Below are 25957 nucleotides of genomic sequence, written 5' to 3' on the forward strand. Positions count from 1 at the left end.
ATTCTATAATCATATAAAAGTTCAAGCTATATTCAGCATGAAATTTCTACCTACTGTGACAACCAGTGAAAACACAAAGATTCTAAAGCCATACTTGTAGAAAACTAGAAAGCATATACAAATATTATTCAAAACAACTAAAACTATCAAATCATTAGGTACTTCAGTAGTACTAAATAAGATTTTTAATATTGTATAAGTAAACTTAAACAGAATAGTTGTTCATCTTTTTGAGACTTTTTAGAGAAAATTTTTATTGTCAGATTTACACATTTGTTAAATCTAATTTTGTAAATTTGGAATAGAGTCCATGTATCAACTATTAATGTTAGAATACGGTAATTGCACCAATCAGTTTTCTCATGGTCACATTTAAATTTGGAATTCATGAGGTTATCCCATTAAATGTATTTTGTCCTTGATTTTTTTGTATTTCATGAACGACTCTAGTGCTCCTTTAATTTCTTTCAGATCAGTCAGTATTTTCAGAGTATTATCTATGTATACTCAGCAACTGCTGTTGATAACTGTGGACGTCAAAAACAAATCCAAACCTATTTGATTTTGTTCAATTACCTTTGAAAGGTTGGTAAATTCATGTTTCAAGGCACTGATTGTATCATGAGGCTTTCTTAATTTATGGAGAGTTGGACTGTCTCTTTTTCCAGAAGGGGTATCACTCCAGTTGGAGGAAGATTTTTAGAGAATATGTTTGGTGTGGAATTCTCACCATTTGAATATATTCATGAAATGAATGGAGAATTGAGTACAGGCTAGCAATTGTTGCAATTTGTTATGAGTGTCACAGCTTGTATTAGCTTTAGGTGTGAGTTTCCCTTCCAATGGTCAAGCAACATTTGCTGTATGTGTGTTTAGGAAAAAAAAATTGTTAGTTTTTGTTGCGATGGCTGATTATCCATGCTGCATTGTTGCAAACATTGACCCGTAAGCATAAAAATGTAAACAATACCATTGTTGTAATCCAATGCTCCATGGTTTTTCCCAAAACACCTTTTTGTGGTTTAATGGTATAATCCCCTTCCCCCTTTCCCCTCTAGCCTGACCTGGTTGGCTAAAGTCCAAATCCCTCCATCCTCTCGCCAAAATTTAAATCCCCCCGTGTCTCCTGTATCCGGTCTCTTTGTTCTCTTAAAAGTCCTCCAGAATAAACCTTGGAACATATTCCTGAGAAAGAATAGCCTCTTTTAGTCTTTTGCCTTGTTCATGCAGGAATCCAGAGCTTCCTCCTGGTACTGAGCTAGCTTAGAAGCAGGAAGAGGACCCAGGATATCTTTGCATGCCATAATTAACATTTCTGGTTACAGCAGATTTATTAGTTACTGTGCAGTCCAGTATGACTTCTCTGTGTCTGGAGCTGGCTTTATTCACTTATAGGAGTCCAGGAATCTCAGTAGCTTTCACAGTTGTGCAGGTAGTGAAGTCCTTCTCACTGCTGCTTAAATGGTTTCTTGTCAAATGTCCAGATATGCACCTAGCTTTTATTTAGCGAGGGTACAGGTAAACATTCAAGGTTATTAGAGAAACCAAAACAACAGAACTTAAGCAATAATAGATATGTTTCTCACAAAAAGTTATGACATTGGTTCCATTTCTGGCCTCTAGTTGCAAATGCAGTGCTATTCTCACCGCTGCCAGACAAGGGCAGTGTATGTGCGGTTTGCAAGGCTTCATTGGGAAACCAGGTTTGTTCAGGGCAAACCAGGCTTGTACAGAAACAAGAACTACTTAGAATGTGGGGAATACCCATTGGAAGCTGATCTTGTGTTTGTGGCCATTAGAAACAATAGTTGCTGAGGCCATTGGTCCTCGAGTGTTTGTCAGAGCCATAGGCATGACCCCTGTGGGTGGATCTCTGCATCCCCCATGGATCCCCATGGGCTGCAGGGGGACAACCTGCTTCTCCATGGTCTTCACTATGACCTGCAGAGGAATCTTGGCTCCAGCACCTGAAGCACCTCTTCCCCCTCCTTCACAGACCTTGGTGTTGCCATGTTGTTTTCCTCACATGTTCTCACCTCTTCTCTGACTAGAAGCAAAACTGTGTGACTTTGTTTTGATTTCCTTCTTAAATATGTCATCACAGAGGCATTACCAACCTCTCTCATTGGCCCAGTTTTGTCCAGCAGCATGTCCATCTTCAGAACCATCAAGGATTGGCTCTGCTGGACATGGTGGAAGCTTCCAGCAGCTTCCCACAGGAGCCATCTTAGTGGCCCCCCCTGCTACCATAAACCAGGCCATGCAAAACCAATACAAAAGGGATTTACTGCATTGTGTGGATCAGATGTCCTGGCACATGAGACCCACAGGAGTATAAAGCTTTAGTAGATACCAGTGCACAGTGTATCCTAATGCCATCAACCCTAGAGGGGCAGAACCCATTTGTATTTCTGGAGTGACAGGGGATTCCCAACAGCTGACTGAATTGGAGGTTGAAATCAACCTGTCTGGGAATGAAATCAACCTGTCTGGGAATGAATGGCAAAGGCACACCACTGCCACTGGTCCAGAGGCTCCATGCATCTTTGGCACAGAATCATAGAATCATTAAGGTTATGAAAATATCCAAGATCATTGAGTCAAAATATTATCCCAGTAGTGCCAAGTCTACCACTAAACCACATCTCTAAGCACCACATCTACACTTTTTTTGAACACTTCCAGGGACAGTGATTCCACCTGGGCATTCCCTGGGCATCCTGCTGACAGTCAAAGAACAGGTGTCAATTGCTATCACATTGGTGCACCAGTGGTATTACCACACCAACAAAAACTCCCTTATTTCATAAACTGATTCATCGACTGGACAGACAAGGAGTGATTCACAGGACCTGCTCACATTTTAACAGCCCCATATGACCAGTGAGAAAGTCTAATGAAGAATGGAGGCTGACAGTGGACCATTGTGACCTGAATGAAGTCACACCACCACTAAGTGCTGCCATACTGGACATGCTGGAACTTCAATATGAACTGAAGCCAAAGGTAGCAAAGTGGTGAAACCCCTGATATTGCTAATGTGTTTTTCTCAATCCCTTTGGCAGCAGAGTGCAGGCCACAGTTTGTTTTCAGTTGGAGGGGTGTCCGGTACACCTGGAATCAACTGCCCCAGGGGTGGTCCTATTGTTGATAGAGTCATAAGTAAAATTGACTAAATACCACCAAGATTGGAATTCTTTTTAAAATTTTAGTTGCATTATCCCAAATTACAGTAATTTCACGATTATAAGGTGCACCAGATTATAAGGTGCACTTTTTTTTTGCAACGTTGATCCGCGTGCAACTTTTGCAAACAAACAAATTGCTAATGGAATCGCGCGATCACGGGGTTTAATGGCAGGTGCTCAATTTGCAAACATTTTTCATGGATTGGCATAGCCTTTAAACACAGCCTAAAAAGAATCAAAACACTAAAAAGAATACAAACAAGAACAACATCAGCTATGGAAAATCAGTGACAAAACAGAACAAAACTCAGTCTTAGTCTCTTTTCCAGTCACAGACACTCTTCTCCTCCACACAGTCCCGGTGGAGAGTGGGGCGGAGCGGCCCCCTCTCAGCGGCGGTAGCAGGTGGGAGCAGGGAGGCGAGGTGGCAGTGGCAGGGCTGTCTGCGTCTCAGTTCTCAGCGCTGTTCTCAGAAGCAGGAGGCTGTAGCAGCGCCGGGTTGCAGGGCAGACCTCACCGCAGAGAGACCTCTTTCCTCCGCGTTCGGGCCGGCAAGTGTCTCTCTCAGAAGGACAAAGCAACCAACAACCATCCACCCCAACCCCTCAAACCCCCCTGCCAGCGATTGAGCCACAGTGCCCCCACCCATCCCTTTTGTCTTGGGCAATTAAAAAGTAAGGGAGTCGCCCAGTCAGCTTTCTTAGTATGATAATGGGAAAAATTCTCTACCTCCACCGAGGAAAAGAGTAAAAACACCCCCAAACCCCAACACCACTTCAACCCATTTTTGCTTGGGAAAGGTGCAGCGCAGTATCAGTTAATGGTAAATTTCCAAACTTTTTCCATATATAAGGCGCACCGGATTATAAGGTGCACTTCCAGGTTTTGATCAAATTTTAGGATTTTAAGTGCGTCTTATAGTCGTGAAATTACTGTACCTGTTGAATTTCAGTGGGTAAAGTGCCATCTTCACTTTCTCTTATAATTGTTGCTGCCATAGATTGCATCTACAGTTGAACTTGGATACAACTAAGAGCCAGAGAAACATTATTTTGGGCGGCACCAAAGTGCATCCAGAATCAGTTGTTTGTCCCTTTCATTAATTCTTTCCCACTGAGGCAGTATAGCAGATAAGAGCCATTAATTAGTTAGTTCTCAATATTAATAGAGAAGTCTGTAATGGATGTTCTAATTTGTTCAAATGACTTGTTGTTGTGCCCAGTTTATTTACAAGTACTTCAGCATGGATACTATTTAAGAATCCTAATCCTCTCCCTATTATATAGGTTACACCTCTCCTTGTTTGCTTTGGAGAAGTGGGGGATCGCCCATGCGACCATGTGTCATGGTTTGACACTGGCTAAGCACCGAGCATTCAGGAAAAACTATTCACTTATTCTCCTCTGCTATAGTTGAGCAGGGGAGGGGGAAAGAAAAACCAAAGGGCTCATGAGTTGAGATAAATATTAGGAGAAAACATTAAAGGCAAAACAGGCTCAAATTTAAATGGTATAAAGAAAAAAATATTAATAGAATTAAAAGAGGATAATAAGAACTAAGAGAAACCTTTAGAAGACCTTTTTTCCCCCTCCAGCCCCTACTTCCTTTCCCACCAACAGAGCAGGGAGACAAAACATGGGGTCTTTAGTCAGTTTGTCACTTCTAAAAAATAGTTTTTCAGTTCGCCCAGGGAATGGAGTTTCTTTTTTTTTCTGTGCTGTGGGGTCCTTCCCATGGGAGAGTTCTCTGTGAACTTTTCTGGTGTGGTTTTAATTTTCATGAGTAGCAGTCCCACCCTACCTGATGCAACATGAGTCCTTCCCACAGGCAAACAGTCTTCCCACAACTGTTTTGCATGGGTCATTAGTTCATGGGGTATAGTCTTTTAAGGATGAGCTGTTCTAGTTAGGAAGCAAGGGTCCTCTTTCACCTTCTCTCTCTGTTCAAGTCTTTAGTCTAGATTACAGCTTTTCAGCATCTACTCGCTCCAGCATGAGCACCTTTTCTCATGGGCTGTGAGTGGATGTCTGCATCCCCCATGCACTTCATGAATTACAGGGAGACAGTTTGGTGTATTATAGTCCTCACCACAGCTTGCAGAAGAATTTCACCTCCAATGTTTGGAGCACCTTCTCTCCCTCCTTTCCCTCACCGACCATAGTGTCACCCTGTTGTTCTTCTCACGTGTCTTCACTTTTTCCTTTTCTCTGACTCGGGAAAACATTGTTGTGAGAAGGTTCATTTGTTCTCAAGTTCTATCAATTGAAAAGTTCTTATAGAGCTTTGCAACGTTGAAAGGTTGATCTCGCCTGGGCTCCGTATCAGGGAATTGCTTGCTATGCCCCTTGCTGCCAGCCATGTGATCCCCGCCAGCACTGCCCCGGTCACCGGGGTGCTGGCACCGTTCAACATCTCTCTTCGTGGTGGGGCACTGATAAGGAGAAGTTGCTGCTGCTGCTTCTGCCCTTCTGCTCATAGCACAGCTGGTTAAAAGCATCTAAGCAGGCAAAGTACATTACGAGCTGTGCCAAGATGGCAGCGACCACATGGCCCTAGGCACATAGTCCTGATGGCAGCATTTCCCCACCCCTTGAAAGAAGTCGGCCTGCGTGCAGTTTTTCCTTCTTAAATATGTCATTGCAGAGGCGTTACCAACTTTTCTAATTGGGCTAACAATGTGCGCATCATCAGAGCCTTCAGGGATTGGCTCTGCTGGACATAGTAGAAGCTTCGAGCAGCTTCTCTCTCAGAAACTGACTCTGTGACTTCCCTCATCCACCAAAAAAACCCCAAACTGTTTTAAACTAGGATACCATGCTAACCATCTTTCATAGGACATACTTAGGAATGGTGATCAGATTGGTTTGATTGTAGAGATATTAATTTATATTGATAGTTTTACTTGTTTAAATACATAATGGATTAAACAACATTCATCGCTGGCCTGTATTATTGATTACAAATGATCTGATTTCAGAAATTTGTAGGGATAGGGTTTTCTTATCCTTTCAGTTGGGGTGGATAGTGTACTAGGCTCAGTAATGTCTATTTTAAATTTAAATAATAGGCCCATGCTATGATGAGGCCAGAGGAAGACTACAAAAACTGGTTGTACTAAGGTAAAATTGTACCAACAGTCCAATCTTTCAGAGGTGCAAAGTTTCCTATCTTTTGCTATTGGGCTGGATGTAATCTTGTACACAGATATCTGAGATGCTTTCTCATGAGTAGACCTGTTGATCATCTGACACCCTACTTTTCTTTCCCTGGCATTCCCCAAAGCCAAGGAACTTTATCATCAGTTTCATCTTCATCCCAGTTCCATTAACTTTCTAAGGATATTTCAGTTTCATGCATGATCATGGTGAAAAACTTTACACCTCCCTTACTAGAATGTATTCCCATACTCCCAGTATACTTCACATGAGCTTGAGACCATAGCTACTCTAGGGTTCTTTGACCACAGGTTGGGAGAAGCAACATTGCTAGAGTTTGGAAAAGTAATACGAACACAGCATTTCCATTTGCCATCCTGCAGGGTGCTGTAAGAGCAAATAAAGACTTGTTTCAATGAGATGAGTCCAAACAGGTTACCCCACTAAAAAGTAGGAAAAACCCATCATGCATTGATTCTGTGTTTTGCACCACTGTTATCGGCAGCTTCTCATGCAAGTGAGCCACAAGGTTTACTTAGCTCTTAGGCACAGTACCAATGGATAGTTGATCGACTATCATAGGCTGTCCTGACTGTAACATCCTTGGATATTCTTTTTATCACAGTAGTTAGAGCACTAAGCTCAGTTTTTGCAAAGAATTTTCAGCTTACAGGGCTTTGAGTAGGCCCATATAAATTATATAATTGATGGAGTGTGGACACTGCTGAAGGTTTGTGGAGAAACTTAATCTGTTTTTTTCCCAGGTTGTTGACTTTTCTCAGCTCCAACTTGGATCTTTCCCAAGCTGGGGATCTTTTTCAGAGACAAAACAAGGGAAAGAAGAAAGAATAACACAGATAGACACCTGGTATTGACCACCGAGCTGTGTGTTTCATGATATTTTGCAGAAAGCATGTTTTCAAAGAGGTGTTGCCTTCTTTGAACAATAAGTCTTTTCTACTTTGTTTTTCACCATCTCCCTCATACAAATGCCATGACTTTTCAATAAATCACTCTTTCTTGCTACTTGGAAAAGGAGTCGTGTTGCTGTATTCTTTTGCTGCTTCGTAGCCATACAGCGACAATGGAGTATTTTGGGAAGTCTCATATCCCATTGGGGTTTGAGATCCTTTTCAATAAGCAATTTATAGTAGGACCCACAGCTGGTCTGTGGGCTAGAGAGGGTTAATGAATGAGGTTTGTTTTGAGAGGTATTCGCTGACCAAGGCTGTTGGCATGGAGGCCAAGAAGAGAAGAAGGAGATAAGCAGAAAGAAAACCTGAGCTGGGAAAAGTATTTTTAGAAAAGTTTTGTTGAAAACAGAGGTGTAGATGGTTTTACACCAATGAACGTTGTGTTGATCTATTGTGACCAATGAATAAAGTGTAAACTTTGTGGAATGTATAAAAGACAGTCGATTGTTGTAATAAACAGAGTATTAGCCTTCTGAAGTGTAGTGTGCCTTTTTGTATGTCACATCCGCCTCTACAGCGACAGCTCTTTCTATCATCTCATTGGATTGAGGGTAGTATGGGGAGTGGAATACCCATTGAAACACTAATCTTAGAAAAATTAAGATTTTAGTTAAATAATTGATTGATCGTCTGTCATCTCATGTTTGCTCAGCTGTGCTTACAATGGGAAAAGACGAAACTGGTAAGCAGGCCTGAAGAAGCACGAACAATCGCAACCAGAAACCCATTCTTTGAAAAATTGGAATATCCCCAGAAATCATTTGTATTGTCATTAATAGAAAAGGGTCGAAAGTTCAGGGTGAGGAAGACTCGCCTTACTTCCTCCTTTTAGGACCCCTCCCCACAAAAACGACCCCAGACTTAATTCAAGAAGCCAACCACGCATGCTTAATAGCCATTCAAGCTAATTACCATAGGAAGCAGGGGATGGGAGGGGCTGGTATTATGAATATGTATTTATTTAAACCTTTTGTCAATAAATAGACTCTGTGACCACCTGTAATTTCGCAGTGCGTATTAGGGAGCTACCCCACGCTGCTGCCCAGCGCTGAATAAACATACCCTTTCTAACTTTAAATTGTTAGAGAGTCTTTTGTCTGTCACAGTTGAGTATCAGGTACTAGACCAATACTCATATTTTAGGTAAATCATTTGATGACTCTGGTGGGACACTTCTCTCTGGCCGAGGGGCCAGTGCTGTTCGGGACCCCTCTAGGGCGCCCACCTGGGATCTTCCTAGGAGGGAGGTCTTCTTTTCCTCGCTAGCGCCCTGGGGAGCAGAACTAGAACTGCTGGAGACACGGACAAAAAGGTATGTTTAAAAATTAAAGATAGGTACCTTTAAGAGAACCAAATTCATAAGACACTGCAAGACATCGTGCGCACAGTGAAAAGGCCTAAAGTGGATTTGTTTGTAAGTTTCCGCGGAGCTTGAGCTGGCTTGTGTTCCAGGTGAGGCTGGAACTTGTGCCCTGTAGTGGGGGTGTAGTAGCAGGCCAGTGGCAGCTGTCATCGGTAGAGCTCATGCAGCAGTGGCTCGGTGGAAGTTTTATTTGTAGTTTAAAGCAGCACAGTGGTGATTTCCAGCTTGAGGCACTGGCTGCGAGCATTGGGGTGTGATGACTGCATTTTTGGTTTGCAGAATACAGCGATCGCAGTTTGTGCGTGCCGAATGTGTGTGTGTTTGAGTGCGCAACTTGTTTTTGTGAGCTTTGTGTGCTTGAACTGTGAGTTAGTGGCGCGCTGTGTGTGTTTTATTTTGTGTGTTTTTGAGAGTGTGTTAGCAAAAGTTTTGTATGTGTAAGTTGTGAAAGAATTTTGAAATTTACACCTGAGTAGTAGACACCTAAAAAGTGAAGGAATTTAGAACACTTGCATTATGTGAATTGCATGAGCTAAGCTCTGTGTGTGTAATTTGACTCTGTGTGTGCGTAAGCAGCAAAATTGTGGACAACGTATTACTGAGTGAGAGCAGCAGTTGTGTGTGATTGAGCTGTTTGTTTTGTGTTTAAAAGAAGTGAACAGTGTGAGACGATCTAAAAATTATGCCCAACATAGTCCAGTGTAATCCCGGCAACAGACGTTGGTGGGGTGATCCGAGTTTTTTGCATAGACAATGCCTTTGTTTCTGCTCAACCTTGAAAAGTTTTAATTTTGGCTGTTTGTTTTAAATGTGAAAAATATAGCTTGTTATTTGTGAAGTTTTAAAATTGCAAGTGTAAAGGGTTAGTTTCTAAGTGCAGAGGGGTGAGGCAGCAACATGAGTCCAAAGCTGCTGGCCCTGCCCCACCGCAGAGAAACTGTGTCTTGGCCAAAATTTGACAACTTTTTGGCGTAGCTTTATGAATACTTAACCCAAGGTATAACGAGAAAAGTTTGGTTTACTAGCAACCTGTAACGGGCAATTTAAAGAAAAAAAAATATTTTTGCTTTGTTATTTCATGTAAGTTTTGTAAGTAAAGTGTTTGAGAGTGTTTGGTTGTGATATGAGTTTCCTTAGAGGTGAATAAAAAGAGTTTCTCTTTAGTTGTGCAGTGTGTGTAGTGAACATTTTGAAACAAAAACAATTGCTAAGTTGTGTTAAGAAGAAAAAAAAAAAAAAAATTTGTCTTGGTCGGTGACCTGAGCTTTAAAAGAGTTATTTTAAGTGAGTTGGTTCACTGGTTTTTCATATTAACCCCTCTTTTGTTGGTTGTTTTAATTTCTTTCCTTTTCTCTTTGCTGGTATAATTATATGTCAGAGAATAAAAAAATTCAGAGAATGATCCCAAGCTAAAGGAACTTCCCTATCCAAGAAAGAGCTGTGACTTTAACCCGTGAGTTGTGTTTTGTTGTGCAGTTTGTTGAAAATTGTAAATTTAATAAATATATAAGTCAAAGATACCTAAAAATGGAATTTATAGTAAACACAAAAGCAACATATTTGATGTTAAATTAAAAATACCTATAATAAATAGTTATGTTATAATAAAGGGGGCTACTAGCCAGTTTGAAAGAGCATATTTTTACAAACCACTAAAGTATAAATTGGAGAAACAGTAGAGAATTCATTGATTTTTGTATATGCCTAAAGCTCCAGCTGCACTTTTGGGCAAGGATCTGCTAGAGCAGGTGGAAGCAAAAAAAAATATTTAAAGATGGAGAAATTAGTTTGGAGGTAAAAGATCAACAATATGTAAAATTATTAAGCCTAAGGTTAATAACCAAAGAAATTGAAGCTGAAAATAAAAAATTATTAAGAAAATATAAATCAGGTGTTCCTTAGAGTGTGAGCCTCTAATATACCAGGGAGAGCAAAGAATGCTCCACCAGCACAATCTGGCTTAAAGAAGGAAAACAATCGGCAAGGGTTGAACAATATCCCTTGAAAAGGGAAGACAGAAATGAAATTCAAACAGGTTAGTACAAGATTTAAGAGATGCTAATAAAATAATTGACATTTTGTTAACTTATCTGACACCTTAATTAACCTAGTTTACTGTTTTAGATTTGAAGGATGCTTTCTTTTGCCTCCCTCTCCATGAAGCCAGCCAGAAAATTTTTGCATTTGAATGGGAGAATCCCAAAATTAGATGTAAAACTCAGCTCACATGGTGTATACTACCCCAGGAGTTCAAGAACTCCCCTACCAAATTTGGAAAACAGCTGGCAAAGGATTTGAAGTCTTAAGAACCCCCACCAGAAGGACAACTGCTTCAGTACATGGATGACCTCTTAATAGCCACCCAGGAGGCTTGTGTGGATTGGACGGTAAGCCTCCTAAATTTTTGGGCCTGCAGGGGTATCGGATATCCCAAAAGAAAGCCCAGATGGTGAAACAAACAGTTATTTACCTGGGCTATGAAGTGAGTGCTGGACAAAGGACCTTGAGGCAAGCCTGAAAGGAAGCAATATGCCAAACCCCAAAACCCCAGACAGTAAGAGAACTGAGAACCTTTCTAGGCATGACGGGGTGGTGCAGACTGTGGATTTATAACTATGGATTGTTCGTCAAACCCCTGTATGCCTTAATTATGGAAGACAGCAGGGATCTTCAGTGGACAACAGAAACAACACAAGCCTTTGACCAACTAAAGAAGGCTCTTATGTCAGCTCCAGCCCTGGGACTTCCAGATGTGAGTAACCCATTTTTTCTGTTTTCTCATGAAAAACAAGGGATTGCTCTGAGAGTACTAGCACAAGACCTGGGGCCGTACCAGAGGGCAGTTTCCAACTTCTCCAAAGAGCTGAATACGGCAGCCAAGGGGTGACCAGGGTGCCTCAGAGCTGTTGCAGCAGTAGCAGTGAACATCCAAGAGGCATGCAAGTTCACCCTAGGCCAGAAGATGACCATGCCAGTATCCCACACAGTGTCTGCAGTCCTGGAAGCAAAAGGGGGACATTGGCTTTTCCCACAAAGATTTCTAAAGTACCAGGGCCGTACTGGTAGAACAAAATGATATTGAAACTGTGGTAACTAACATTGTGAACCCAGCTTTTTTCCTCAGCGGGAGTGAGGGAGAACCAGTGATCCATGACCACCTGGAGACCATTGAAGCCACCTACTCCAGTCACCTGGATCTGAAGAACACCCCTCTTGAAGATGCTGAGACCTGGTTCATCCATCATCAGCAGAAAAGGACATGCTGGGTATGTGGTTACCACATGCAGACCATTGCCAACAAACACCTCTGCGCAAAAAGCTGAAATAATTGCCTAACCTGGGCCTTAGAGCTGGCAAAAGAAAAGAAATCAACATTTATATAGACTCAAGGTATGCATTTAGAATGGTCTATACACACAAAACTTTTTGAGGAAAGAAAAAGACTGCTGAACTCACAAGAGAAGACACCAAAAAGTGAGCTCAGAATTAGAACAAGAAAATATGCTGGCGGACAGAGAGGCAAAAGACGCAGCCAAAGGTGAGGTACCCAACGAAATGGTCGAAGCAACACTAATTCCAGATAGAAAGATCTCTATTGAAGGTAAGTCAGTAAAAGATAGAATTCTAGCTAGAAAATTATAAGGCACAGTAGTACAAGTATCTCGTCAGTGTGGTTTTTGCCTCCAAACTAATCCTAAAAACTTTCCAAAGCCTAAAGTTGGACAAATTGGGAAAGATTGTGGACCTGGGCAGCAATGACAAATTGATTTCATGGAATTGCCCAGGAAAGGGGGGTAATGCTACCTATTAGTATTAACATATACCTTTTCAGGATGGCCAGAAGCCTTCCCTACCGGGACAGCTAAGACACAGGAAGTGACCAAGGCATTGTTACAAGAAATAATACCATATTTTAGAAGTCCCAGCCGCTATATCTTCCGATAGAGGGCCACATTTTATCTCACACAAATACATGGTGGCCCTAAATAAACAACTTAAAGAAATTGGAAAATATGTGGCTGGAGCCCAAAGCAGATAGTTAGATGAGATAGTACATGATGTACAACCTAGAGATTAAGTATATGTTAAGTCTTTTGCAGAAAAAAACTTTGGAACCACAGTGGGAAGGACCATTCCAGTCCTCGCCACCTTCACAGCAGTCAAGATCAAAGAACAGAAAGCTTGGATCCATCACCCCTGAGAGAAGAAAGCTCCGGAAGAAATTTAGAAGATTGCACCAGGGGACAGAGACCTGAAGCTGAAATTCACCAGGAACAGCGATTAATAGACTTAAGTTTTCATGGACCTAACGTGAACAGTTGTGACCCTTGTGGTCATTGCTATAACTACAATCCCTACTCTCGTAGGGCTTTTAGCAGAATGTTAATGGTCACAAATGCAAGTATGTGAGAAGGAAAAAATGCTTAAGGTCTGTGAATTTGCATTCATAAAAATGGGTTTCATGAAGCTCACCATCCACCTATGGAACTCATCCAAGTTGGTCCTAGATGCTGTGACAAATGCTTAACCATAAATTTAGACTTAAAATTGAAGGATGCACAGCAAAAGGTTTTAATCTTGATTTTAACATCACTGAATTGAGTTTGACAAATCAAAGCCAGACAATTCCACCAGTGTCAAAGAGGACTGTAACAACGTAAACTCTGATTATTTCAAAAGAAAAAGAACAAAAATTGAGCCAAAAATAAGAATGCAAGTAAGTACTTCTGCCATTTGGCCAGAATGTGCCCCATTTCTCCAAACTCTTTTTATGGATTGTACTGATTAGACTGCTTAGCTTCAAAGCTGTAGGCCTTCTAGTTTTAAGAAAAAGAAAAAAAAATTTCACTGAGATATTAAAAATGAAATTGAGAATTTTAAATACAATAGATTCAAAAGTGTTAATGAACAAATTAGCTGTGATGGAAAGTAATTTGGCTATATTATAGCAGCCTTTGCAATATTTTTATTTTAGCATTAAGTAACAATTATTAGAATTAACCAAAATATTACCAAAATAAGAATAATTAAAGCACTAAGCATATCTAGTGTGAACATACTCAAGCACAAATGTAGATGCAGTTATTTGCTACCACAGTTAACAAAGATAAAAAAAGCATTCCCTAATAAAATTTGCAAAATTGTTTGGGATAATGCCTCTGAAATGAAAAAGAGTTTCAATCTTGGTAGGTCTTGGTCAATTTTACTTATGACCCTGCAACAAATATGATAGCAGCCTTCAATTTAACTATACACAATGCATCTGTGAACTTAATACATCCAATAGAGCCCTGTTTTAAGAGTAAATCATGAAGAGACTGTATTGTACGCTTTTGAACATAGAATGTTCAAGGCATGAAAAATTAAGGGAAAATAGCAAACCATTAACCTAGAGCCCTGTTCTATGAAGAAACAATTAAGATATATATGTGAAAGAACTTTAGAATATGACAAAATATTTGCCAGAACACAAAACAAAGCATTTGCCACTTTGAAAGGCATCTAACCAACCAGACAACTTCACTTGTGTCTATTGCAATGCTTGTTTGGAATTAAAAGATACTACAGCAAGTGGCAAATTTAGCATTGCTATCGAAGGCATATGGCTTAGTCTTAAGAGATCATCGCCATGCGCCTTAGATAGATGAAGATGAATCCCCATATTGAGTAAAAGAATTTACTCATTTCAAAGGAGAAGTGGGGAATGAAACACTAATCTTAGAAAAATTAAGATTTTAGTTAAACTTAAATAATTGATTAATCGTCTGTCATCTCATGTTTGCTCAGCTGTGCTTACAATGGGAAAAGACGAAACTGGTAAGCAGGCCTGAAGAAGCACGAACAATCGCAACCAGAAACCCATTCTTTGAAAAATTGGAATATCCCCAAAAATCATTTGTATTGTCATTAATAAATAAGGGTCGAAAGTTCAGGGTGAGGAAGACTCGCCTTACTTCCTCCTTTTAGGACCCCTCCCCACAAAAACGACCCCAGACTTAATTCAAGAAGCCAACCATGCATGCTTAATAGCCATTCAAGCTAATTACCATAGGAAGCAAGGGATGGGAGGGGCTGGTATTATGAATATGTATTTATTTAAACCTTTTGTCAATAAATAGACTCTGTGACCACCTGTAATTTCGCAGTGCGTATTAGGGGGCTACCCCACGCTGCTGCCCAGCGCTGAATAAACATACCCTTTCTAACTTTAAATTGTTAGAGAGTCTTTTGTCCGTCACAGTTGAGTATCGGTACTAGACCAATACTCATATTTTAGTAAATCACCATTAAATTCTCTCTTGTTTTGCCCAGTATTGTACTTCCTTACACAAGAAATATGAGCCATTATCACTTTGGAGAACATCAGGAGTAGGTAGATTTGAGAATCAAAATGATAGCCCTTGTACTGGATTTCACTCTGACTTTCCGACACTTAGTAATCATAAGCAAGCTGGAGACTACTTCCACTCCTGTGAGGATGTATTGCTATCCTGCAGAATGGTCCAATATAATCAATTTGCAATGTAGACCATAAAGTTTTCCCTTTACCGATATGTAGAACTGGTGCTTTAGCAGGGTGATCTAATTGTAATTTCAGTCTACCCTGGGGACGTTTGGCAAGAACAATTTGACAAGTTTTTCTGTTTATAGGCCAACCTTTACTGTGTGCAGCAAAATAAAGTGCTTCTTTACCTGTGTGGTCTAGGTTTTTATGTAACCATTCCTCCAATAAATATCACTCATGATTTAAGGTAATGTTTCTAATTTTAGTTAGCTCATCTACCTTTTGATTTCACTTTGCGGTTGGTTGATTATCCTTAGCATGAGCTTTTACCCATCCCATAGTGAAAGGTGTTTTCCTGGCTATATCTAGTAATAATTGCCAATTTTTGCTTCTCCAAACTGGGGATCTATTTACTTTCCAGTTCATTGTTTCCCATTGACAGAGGCACTGTGTGGCACCAGGCCACACAGAGTAAGAGGCTACATATATTATTTTTACTCCCTTCTGTGCTACCAAGACTACTCTTATTTCTCCTACTTGTGCACTGCCTTCACCTTCTATTGTGTTTGCATGTGGTAATGTCTAATGCAACGGCCTTATATTGCCATTTACTGTTTATCCTTTTTGCCAAAGCTTCTGGGAAACAAGCGTTGTGTGAAAGGCAGTACATCCAGAAGGGGTGAAGGTTTAAAAGGTTGTTGTAACACTAAAGAGTCTGTGTTTATGGACATCTGCAATTTGGAAACTGTCAGGGATTGAAACTGGCCAAACACCAGTGCACCCATGAAAAAGTATTCACTTATTCTCCTCTGCTATAGTTAAGGAGAGGAGGAGGAAAGAAAACCCATGGGGTGAGATAAAGATTAGGAGAAAATACTTTAAGGGCAGTAGTGGTTTTGGTTTGCCAATTTGAGATTTCCCGGCCAACGCAACAACTTATGTTGCAACTTAGCGTTGACCAAATTGCCAGTGCACCCACTAAAATTATTTACTCATTTCCTGCTGTGAGATAGGATTAGGAGGAAGGCAAAACAGGTTCAAACTTTGAAGGGCACAAAGAAAAACTTTATTACTAGAAACTATAAGAAAAAAGAATAAAACTCAGAATAAAACTTCCAGAACACTTCTCTCCCCCCAATTTCTTTTCTTTCACACTGACAATGTGCAGAAACAAATCAGTCTACCATCTGTAAAAACAGTCTTTCACCAATTTACATAAGCAGAGGAGACTTCTCCTCAGTCTATGGAGATTTTTCTCCACAAGAAACAGTTTTCTCGTGGCCTCAATGTCACAGTGAATCAGCTACCAGGGAGAATGGAAATCTGATCACTATGTAAAAATCCCTTCCTCGATTAACAGTCTTCCCACAACCATTATTGAGGACCATGTCAACTTATGGGGCACACTTTAAGGATTATAACAGTTCAAACAAAAGTTCTCTTCATCTTTGAAAACAGAGATCTTTCATCTTCTCTTCCCTATGGGGCAGCGGTAGTCTTCATCTCCTCTCTATTTAAACTTATGGGATCACAGTCATTTAAACATCTGTTTAATTTAGCACAAATGCCTCTGCTTATATCTACAAATGAAAACATTTTATCTGCCCCATAATGCCTTTCTGAGTTATAGGGAAACAAGAGTCTCTTCTCCATAGCTTAAAAAAGAGAAATTTCAGTCCAAGAGTGAGGCATCTCCTTCAGTCCCTTCCATCTGGGATCAGACTCTTCCTTTTGTCTTATCTTGGTGTTTTCATGATGTTTCTGTGCATATCTTCATCTCAGTCCTTTTCTTTCACTCAGGAGAGAGAACAAAGTGTCTGCAAGTCTCATTCTGGGCAGTGAAAGAGTTAATATCTTACCCAGACCTGCAGATGGTCATGTGATCTCTTCTGAGAAAAATCAAGGTATTTAAAACCACCACAGAAACTTTAGGTGTCCTTCAATTAACTGCATTTTTTCTGCAAATTGTTTAACTGCCTAGACTAAAGATAAAAGTCCCTTTTCCTATTCAGAGTATCGTTGCTTTGTTTCTTTAAATGCAGTTGAGCTAAACAACAAAGGGCTTTTTGGCCCATCAGGGCTAGTTTGGAACAGATTACAGTAAGTAGTGTGTTCAGCAAAACCCCATTCAGCTATAATAGGGTCACAGGGGTATACTGGTCCCAGTGACAGATATGGTTTTAATTCTTCAGTTAGAGTTTTGACTCCCTCTGTGTTCTAATTTTCGCTCCCAGGGTTGGCCTTTCCATAAGAGTGAGTATAATTGATGGGAAAGGATATACAATCTAGGTACACGCTTTCTTCAATATCCTAACATTCTCATTAATTGGTGTAACTCCTTCCTTGATTGGGGCATTTGCAGCTCTTTGATTTTTCTTAAGGTATTGTCTTGGGTTACAATGTAAGATGTAACCAAAAGTATGTATTCTATCACCATCTGTTAAAACCAGGTGGGGCAGTGTTCTTTATCTCTTCCATGACTCATCCTTCATAACTCCTTCCAAGAGTGTATCTTCTGTTAATGAGCTATCAAGACTCACTGGATGACTGATAAAATTACATCATCCCATTGTGAGATGCTCCACCCAGGGGGAGGAACCAAGCATTCCTTCCTGGATATAATCTGAGGTTGGAACACCACAGGCAGCCTTATCCACTGAATTCCCAGAGGACAAGAGCTCCACAACCACCACTGGACCTTCAGAGGAAGATCAAACCCTTCTACAGGATCACTGCTTCAACAGAACCACATCTATCACTCCAAGAGGACTGCAACCACCATTTAATGGGACTGCTACCAACACCCTGACCAACAGTGTGTCAGGTTGTATTCTAACTTTGTCAGTGTTTCTGTATTATTGCATTTATTTTAATTTTTCTATTAAATTGTATTTATGACTTGGGATCTCCCACTGGTTTGCTTTCAAACTAGTACAGGTATCTTAAGGTATGTTTTCACTTGGAAGGAATAAAATATACCTTTAACAGGCTCCCACAGGAGTATAAACATTCACCCACAATTGTTCATGTTGCATTTGTGTACTAAGTGAAAGTAAACTTCTCTTTATCCTTCTCCTCAAGGGAACCATAAAGAACATATCTTTTACATCTAGAACCGTCATCCATGAGTCTGCAGCTGCCTGCAAAGTAGATGTTGCAATGTTTGGTATAGCAGCTGTTAGCAGGGCTGTACTGTCATTCAGGCGCCAATAATCAATTTTGAAACACCACCCTCTGTCTTGTTTCCAAACTGGTCAGACAGATGTGTTATATGGGGAGTGGGTTCTAGAGATGATTTGTCATTTTCTCCAAATCAGCTATTACCAGAAATTCCATTCTATGGCACAGAAATTGGATATTGTCGTACATTAGTAATTTTTGAATTGAGTAGTGCATGGTCTACATGCAGTGCCTGCACTGCAGCCTTCCCATTACTGTCAAGGTTGGGATTGATGTTTGTGCTAAAGTACCACACACCATCATTTGTTGGGCACTAGGTTCAACCATTTAAAACATCGAAAGCTAAAATATTTTTATAACAGTCTTTAATTGCAAAGGGAGTAGTCATCATGCACTTCTGACCTTGGAGCCATAAATGAACTTTGGCAGTTTGACACACAACACTTGCTCTGTTCGCACCACTGATCTTAAATCTTTACTATCTGACTTGCATTCCCAGATTCTCAGCATCTGGTGTTAGCATTGAAATTTTTGCTCCCATATTTATTAAAATCTTTACTAATTGTCCCTGATGACCAACTGGAATTAAAATATATGCATCATCATGACATCCACTGATAAACCTCCACTTTCTGGACAGACAGTCCCAGTTGCCTTTTGAACATCACTCAGTTTTTGACTTCATGTCCTCTAAGGGGGTGGAAGGGGTTGTATCCCTTTCTAGGGACCAGTACTCAAGGAGTTGAAATACTTCCTTTCACTGTTACCTAATTTCTGTAATGCTTCAATCAGACTCAATAATGCCAATAATGCTCAATATAATGCCAATAGACTGACCTTACAGGAATGCCTAGGGCTACTGCATTCTTTCATAATTAATTCCTTCATTCTTGAGATTCTGCTTGTGGGTTTTTAAATGCTTACCTTTGATCTAGTTTCTGTTCCCTGTTTCACTGGTCATAATTTGTGATCTCCCCAGGGCTTCAGATCTTGTTTTTCAGCTGGTGCATCACCCCAGCCCATTTAACTATATGACCGTAGTTAACAATGGCATGCATTAATTCTGCCCATATAAGAATTTGTTTAAGTTTTTATTATATTCAGAATTCCTTTTAATCTCATCCCAGTTTGCAATTATATACGGTTGAAGATTTTCCTGGATTCCTCTAATCAGTGTGTCTAACATTTCAAAATCTACTGTAAGCAGATAGTGGGACATCATGGGGGCTTTGTTAGTGCATGGCCAGATGCCCACTCTGAAGTCCCACGGTTCTTTCTGTTTTAACAATGAGTCTGGCTTCATGTTTAGGAGGATTTGTGAGGAGCAAAGGATTGTCTTCTAGTTCGCTATCATCGGAATCACCCTAGATATCTCCATCCAAATCTTCAGGGGTTACTATTAGTTTCTTAGTCTGTATGATGTTAGGAGGGTGGAGAGCCTGTATAAGCATACAGCAATTTCACAACTATAAGGTGCACCCTTTTAACTAAAATTTTCCCCTGAACCCAGAAGTGCGCCTTATAGTCCGGTGCGCCTTATGTGATGGACAAAGTTCGGAAATTTGCAAACCCGGAAGTGAGAGCTGCGAGCCGCGGGGGGAGCCGGTAGGGTCACGGTTGCTGGGTGGAGGCGGGGCCGTGGGGCTGCGGCTGCCGGGTGGAGGCAGGGCTGTGGGGCCAGAGTTGCCAGGTGCCTGCAAGGCCGGGACTGCCGGGTTCCTGCGGGGCCGGGGCTGCTGACTGGAGGCGGGGCCGCGGGGCTGGGGCCACTGGGTGCCCACAGGACTGGGGCTGCTGGGTGCCTGCGAGACCAGGGCTTCCGGGTGCCCGCGGGGCCGGGGCCGCTGGGTGCCTGCGGGACCGGGGCTTCCGGTGCCTGCGGGACCGGGGCTTCCGGGTGCCCGCGGGGCCGGAGCTGCTGGGTGGAGGTGAGGCCGGGGCTTCCGAGTGCCTGCGGGACCAGGGCTTCCGGGTGCCCGCGGGGCCGGGGCCGCTGGGTACCTGCGGGACCGGGGCTTCCAGGTGCCTGTGGGACCGGGGCTGATGGGTGGAGGTGAGGCCGGGGCTTCCGGGTGCCTGCGAGACCAGGGCTTCCGGGTGCCCGCGGGGCCAGGGCCGCTGGGTGCCCGCGGGGCCGGGGCTGCTGGGTGGAGGTGAGGCCGGGGCTTCCGAGTGCCTGCGGGACCAGGGCTTCCGGGTGCCCAAGGGGTCAAGGCCGCTGGGTGCCCGTGGGGCCGGGGCTGCTGGCTGGAGGTGGGGCTGGGCCTTCCGGGTACCTGCGGGACCAGGGCTGCTGGGTGCCCGCAGGGCTGCAGGGCTGCGGCTACTGAGTGCCTGCAGGACTGGGGCCGCTGGGTGCCTGCGGGGCTGCGAGGCCGGGGCTCCTGGCTGGAGGCGGGGCCGGGGCTACCAGGTGGAGGCGGGGCCACGGTGCTGCGGTAGTCGGATGGAGGCGGGACCTCGGCCAGCAAACGCGCGGGGGGAGCTGGGGGCAGATCCTCGCTGCAAAAAAAAAGTGCACCTTATAGTCCGGTGCACCTTATGGTCGTGAAATTACTGTAATTTTGTGAACAGTGGCGATCTCTTTTATGGTCTGAGATCACTCTCCGCACAGTAGTGGTGGTTTGAGAGTTCTTATTTTTCAACCTGGGCACCGAAGGAAGAGTGAGAAGCCGTTTTCTGAGGTTTCCAAGGTTGTTTATTCTTTCTTATCTAAGGAATTTTCTCTCTGACTTACAGCGATTCATCCTGCAAATCGTTCAAGGCTTTCTGTCTGCCCTCCTCGGCAGGACTTATCTTTTATACTATAAATTACGCATACACTGTTTACACTTCATCTCCAATACATGACACCTAGATTGCATTGTCCAGTTTTCCCTTAAACCAATCCAGAATTGACATCTTAACTCAAAAGATGCATGACATGAAGAAGAAGAAAGAAAGACATATCACGCCCTAATTCCTCCATCTTGTGTTCAGACCCCTAATACAAACAATTTTTAAAACTTCACTTTTCTACCTTTTAATACTCTAATTTATACTCTACCTATTTTTTGCGACTTTGTAATTCTTCGTATAAAGATGGTAATTTCTCCCAGGGACTTAAATCGAACTCACAGGGGTTTTGGGCACCTTGCCAAGGCATCTGAGCCCCCTGCCCAGGTTCCAGGGAAGCCAGGGGAATATCCCGGGTTTCCACATAATTTCATCATTTTGTCTCAAGTTTTGTATTTTCTCCTTTTCTTCCTCTAATCATTTTTACAGCTCTTCAACTTTTAAAGTCAGCAATAACTCAGTTACCTTCCTACTCTATTTTCTCTAGTTCCTGTTCCTTCCTTTGTCTATCCTCCCTTTCTTGATATGCAGCTTCTAAACTGGTATCTAGTATTTTCCAGATAGATCCTTTTCCCTTTTCATCCTTTGTTCAGCCCCTAGAGGCCTTTAAATTGTCTTCAATTACTTCCCAATTATGCCAATTGTCATGAGTCAGTTCTTCTGAGAATTTGGGATGGATTCACTCTCTGCCTCTGTAAACAACCAGTGATACTATTTGTCATACTGCTGACTATGCCAATTAGTCATGGATGGAGTAACTTCACTTGTAAGAGAGAAGCAACAATATACTTTATTGATATAAAACAGTGAGTTAACAAAATTCAATGGTAAATGTGACAGTGGTTATACAAGATTCAGTGTCAAGGTACACTTGATTATTTATGGCACAGAGGACAGGGTCAGACAAAACTGTCAGGGACATCTTCCCATTGAGGCATGACTTTCAGAGAGGACACCCTTGCTTTCTGAACTCCTCCTCTGAGAGGAGCCTGGGTGGAACTGGATCCAACCCTAGTCCCAGACTTGGTCAGTGGCTTATGTCTAAAGGATTATACAAGTGCAATTGATCCTTTATATAACTTTGTCCTGCAGGATTAAGTTTAGCAAACCAAATATACAGTAATTTCATGACCATAAGGCGCACTGGTCTATAAGACGCGCCCCCCGGGAGTTGGCAAATTTCACAACTTTGTCGATCATATAAGGCGCACCGGACTATAAGGTGCACTTTTTTTTTGCCGCGAAGATCCGTGCCGTGCGCAACAAAGTAACGAATTAGTAACGGAATCCCCCGATCGTGGAGTTTACTGGAATGTACTCAAATTGGAAACATTTTAACAGATTGGTGTAACCTTTAAACGCAGCCCCAAGCGCCCTCCCCGTGCATGGGGCCTGGCACTCCCACCCACCCCCGACTGGCGAGGCGGGGCTCGTGGCTACTGTGGTTCAGGGCAGCCACAGCTCACACCTCGGGGTTGCTGTGGTTCAGGGTGGCTTGGGACCGTCTGTGGCTCGGGGTGACGCGGCGCTGCCCGCTCCCTCTCTCCCTGTGCGGTTCCTGCTGGCGGGGGGCTTACAACCCCCTCTCTCCCTGTGTGGCTGCCGCTGACCGGGGGCTGGGCAGTGCCTCTCAGCCCGCGCGGCCGGCGGGGGCTGGGACGGGGGGCTGGGCAGTCCCTCTCAGTCCGTGCGGCCGGCGGGGGCTGGGACAGGGGGCTGGGCAGTCCCTCTCAGTCCGTGTGGCTGGTGGGGGCTGGGACAGGGGGCTGGGCAGTGCCTCTCAACCCGCACAACCGGCGGGGGCTGGGAGCGGGGGCTGACTGGTGCCGCGCGACCGCCGCTGGCCAGGGGCTGTCTGCTCCTGCCCCCCCCTTGCGACTGGGCTCACAGCTCGCCCTTTTTTTTTTGCAGCGAGGAGCTGAACCGTGTGCAACAAACTAACGAATTACTAGCAGCAGCTCGCACTTTTTTTTTGCAGCGAGGAACTGAGCCGTGTGCAACAAAGTAACAAATTACTGGCAGTGGCTTGCCCTTTTTTTTTTTTTTTGCAGCGAGGAGCTGAGCCGCGTGCAACAAAGTAACGAAGTACTGGCAGTTTACAAACATTTTTCACAGACTGGCGTAGCCTTTAAACGCAGCCCCAGGTGCCCTCCCTGCACTGGTGCCAGGGTGGGGGGCAGCTCCCTCCCTCCCCGCACAGCTCCTACCGGCTGTGGCCGCCCGCTCCTGTCCCCCCTCGCGACTCGGCACTCCAGCAGCACCGCCCCCCATTGCGGCTCACACTTCCGGGTTTGCGAATTTTACAACTTTGTCCATCATATAAGGCGCACCGGACTATAAGACGCACTTCTGGGTTCGGGGGAAAATTTTAGTCAAAAGGGTGCGCCTTATAGTCGTGAAATTACTGTATTTATAAAAATAACATAAAATAAATTATTTATTTAAATGAATTATGATATGCTCAAACTAGAAGATCTTAATCAGAACTATTTACTAGACAGTGTAGGCAGTTGAAACAAAGAGTTTTAAATCCAACAGCAAAACAAACTGTTAGATGAACAATCCTAATAACAATTTTTAGCTAAAATTTGGAACATATCAGGAATTTATTCACTGTTGCGAGTGGAGACGAGAACTTCGACAAGTGTTACCTTTGACTCAGATTTCTGGCAGTAGCTCTATTTGAGGCAGCCTGCACCCCAAATTGCTCTCACTCACAAGTTCTTAGGAATGGCCAATTAGGTCTATTATAAAATGAATTATTTATTGAATAGACACAAAATTAACAGATATAAGACTTTAAAAAGACTTACTACACAGGATAAAAAGAACTAGTAGTAGGTACAAATACAGTGCACGATAGAGGTACCTATATTACAGCTAGCAAAGAAACAGTATAAATTACGAGTCAATGTGACCACCGAATTGATGATGGAGTACACATAAAGTCCTTGTGTCAAGACGTCTACTACCCTCCCATCCTCTCTATGTACCACAGATAGTTGGTGCATATGGAAAAGATAACTGAGGCTGAAAGACCCAGGGAGGGGTCATCTTTAACAACAAAAGGGCTCAAGCCCCCAGCTAAGAATCAACATCTTAGTCTGGAGAACAGATGTGCGAAGAGAGAAAAGAAATATTGTTGACTGAGACACACTGTTTTACAAACTATAAAAGACACAAGAGTTACCACAGAGGCAGAAGCCTTCTACACACACACCCTGAAAGTGTTCGGGACTTCTCCCCAGAGTTTGGACACAGATTCCGTGGTTACTTTCCTGGGGATTGAGGGGAAGGATCTGGATGTGTGCCTCACCAACAATTGGATGGTAAGATACATTGAATTCTAAGTTATTTCTTTGCTAGCTGCAAAATTAATGGTAGCTTGTACCTTGTACTGTACTTGTTTACTAGTAGTTTCTTTTTGTCCTTATTCCTGTATTGTAGATAGTTTAAGTCTTATGTCTGTTAGTTTTGTGTCTATTAAAGAAATAATTCATTCTATAATAGACCAAATCAGCCATTATTAAAGAACTTGTGAACGAGAGTGTGTTTTAGGGTGCTGGCCACCTCAATAAAGCTACTGCCTGCTGCCAGAGGTCTTGACAAAAGGCAGGGACTTATCTAAGCCCCCACATCTATTTGTAACAGTCCTTTCACTCAATTTCCAGAAAAGTAACCACAAATATGGAAAACTTTGGGGCAAAGTCCTACACATTTGCAGGGTGTGTGTAGAAGACTTTTGACTCTGTGAAAGTTTGTGTAGCTTTTCTAGTTTGTAAAGTGAATTGTCTGTCGGTCAGAAACTCCAGCTTATATACTGACATCCTACTCTCAAGGCAGGATTTTTTATTGTATCCCATCTCTGGTGTCAGAGATAACTCTGTACTGGACAGGTCTGGGTTATCTCACTAATTCATGTGAGGGGGAGAAATACCCGGAGCTATCGAACCAGCTGATGGACAGAACAGATAAGCTCTTCTGTGGTAGGGGGGAAGTCCTGCCGCATTTGCCATAGACATGTTCAAAGAAACGACAATTTTCAGGCATTTAAATGCACTACAACATCCAAGATTTTTTATAGACACTCCCAAAATTCTGCCCAATTTATTGCGTCATGGCATAGGTGTTTTGTTTCTTTTAATTACTACCAGAACATCTCATCTATCTTTGTTTAATGGATAACGCAAGTTTTATCCAGATAAACAGTGTTTTATTAAATTTACTGTCCTGGTTAGACAATATTGATTATGTTTTCTGGGGTGTACAAGCCTATGAAGTGTCTCCCTTACTGCACCTGCAATATATGAATCAAGTGGGGATGTGTTGACTCAGTGGGAAATTTTAAAAAAACAAACGGGCAAGTGGTGTTTGCTCTAAGACCTCCTCAAAATTAATTTTCTAATGGAGGAAATGGGAACCCTGCAACCTGGGCTCCCCTCTCCTACCATGATCCCTCGAAATTGGCATTTGACAGTCATTGATTTAAAGGATTGTTTTTTCGACATTCCATCCTGATGATGCTCCAAAATTTGCTTTTTCAATTTCTAACACAAATATGCAGACACCCTTGCAGCGATATCACTGGATTGTTTTACCTCAGGGCATGAAGAATTCAACTACTGCTTGCCAATGGTATGTTGCTGAGGTCCTCAGTCCTGTTCATCAACAAATGCCTGATGTTCTTTTGTATCACTACATGGATGATATAGCAACTGAACAACAGAAGGTCATGAAGAAAGCCTTAGCTCTTGTCA

Source organism: Catharus ustulatus, chromosome W (assembly GCF_009819885.2).
Source record: "Catharus ustulatus isolate bCatUst1 chromosome W, bCatUst1.pri.v2, whole genome shotgun sequence".
Classification (NCBI taxonomy): Eukaryota; Metazoa; Chordata; class Aves; order Passeriformes; family Turdidae; genus Catharus; species Catharus ustulatus.